We start from the raw sequence: 1,924 nt of genomic DNA on the forward strand, positions 1-1,924 counted from the left end.
ATAGATTTTATCACTATTGTTATTATTTTCCAAATGCAAGGCAGAAAAAGGTGGATAGTTGGTGAGATTTGACAGCTGTCAGAATAATAACTGCCATATGATGTAATAATTGTGACAACTAACATCACTGAAAATTTTAAATGCTACCATGGCATGTGTACAAATAGGTATGATGGTACACAAGGAATCAAATCGAAGATATTTTTGTAATCTATTAACTGTCATGACTTCTTTATTCCACTGGCTAAATTTCATGCTTATGTCAGTTTTGTACAATTTAAATAATTCATTTTTTTGTACTCAAAATACAAGAGTTACATTTTTCATATGAAGGTAAAAGGTTTCAATAAATATTTCAAGAAAATTATGTGTGTGTATTCCAATTAAATGAAAAATATCTTAACAGCTATTAGCATTATAATTAATATTGGGCTTGGCTCCACAATTCTGTTTTGATTAGCTGTGGTTCTCTCTGTAATGGTGAGTAGTGTTCTTTCCATAAATATACCTATTGTCCAGATGTGCACACAAGGCTATTTTTAAACTCATGATAAGCATCCTGTCTCATTCTCCTAAGTTTTAGGATTATGAAAAGTAGATAATCAGTCTTGGATATTATTTTAATTAATATTTTATGGTTGACATTTGTCTATAGTATTATAAATTAAAATATAAGCTAGATATGAAGATAAAAATCAAGCGTTTGTCTCTCTCATCGCTCTTGCCTCTTGACACTCTCACCTCTCTGCCCCTCTTGGGCTCTCCTCCCATCTCCCCTCTCTCCATGTGGTCATGGCCGACCTCTGCTTCTCTTCTCTCTACTCTGTACTCTCTCCTTCTCTCTGCCTCCTCTACTTCATTAACTCCAATCCCCTGCCCTAAATGAACTCTACTCTATACTGTGAAAAAATCAAGTGTTTGGCTTTCTTATATTAGACATGTGTATATAAAGTGTTGCTAAATCGTCCAAGTTAGCATACTGTGACCAAACTCTTGTTTCTCACTATGAAAGACAAGCAGAGTGAACCAAAAATCTTAATGTAAGTTTTGAGATTTTATTTCTAAATAAAACAGAAGAATTCATTTAAAATGTTACTTAAGAGTTTGTTTAAAATCTAGAAACACTAAAACACAAAAAGGTAAAAGAAAAAATAAAAGGGCAAATTGTATTACATTAAATTTAAAAGCTTTTTCCATAGCCTGGAGCAAAATCATAGAGAAAAGTTGTAACCTCAAGAGTGGGAAAGTATTTGCCTACTAGCAATTGGATAGGAATCATAAGGGGTTAATAACACAAAAGCAAAATAATTTCATAAAATAAAAGTACCACAAAATTGCAATCATTACAACTGATATGAATAAGTACTTATAGGATCAAAATATATAATTGCCAAATAAACATGAGAAATACTAACAATCATGAGATTCAGTTGTGATGGTTAATAACCATAAAACTAATATTATATGCTAGTGGAGATACAGAGAAAGATATACCTTCTGTGATATTTGTTGCAAATACTGATAAATCCTGTGAAGCACATTGACATTTCTTCCAATAAGTATAATCGGAATCTTACATCATTCATTTATGTCAGTATTGAATACACATCCAAAGGTAATGAAATTAGTATAAGACATAACTTGTATGTCATGGATAATGTGACATTTTTCACAAGATCTAAGATGTAGGATTAACCTTATTATCTAACAAAAGATAAAAGAAAACAAACTAAGACTAGACTGAATTGATTTTTCTACACAGCAGTAGAACTTGGCATACAAGTGTGTCATTGGACTAACAAGAGGTGAACATTAGAAATACCCACAAGTGATGTGCTCTCCCCTACAACTCACAACTATCTTGAATGCCCATTAGAGAGAGCTCAGTAAGACTGTGAGATTAGGAGTGTGTGAGCACAGTATG

This window comes from Apodemus sylvaticus, chromosome 16, assembly GCF_947179515.1.
Source record: "Apodemus sylvaticus chromosome 16, mApoSyl1.1, whole genome shotgun sequence".
In the NCBI taxonomy this organism is placed as follows: domain Eukaryota; kingdom Metazoa; phylum Chordata; class Mammalia; order Rodentia; family Muridae; genus Apodemus; species Apodemus sylvaticus.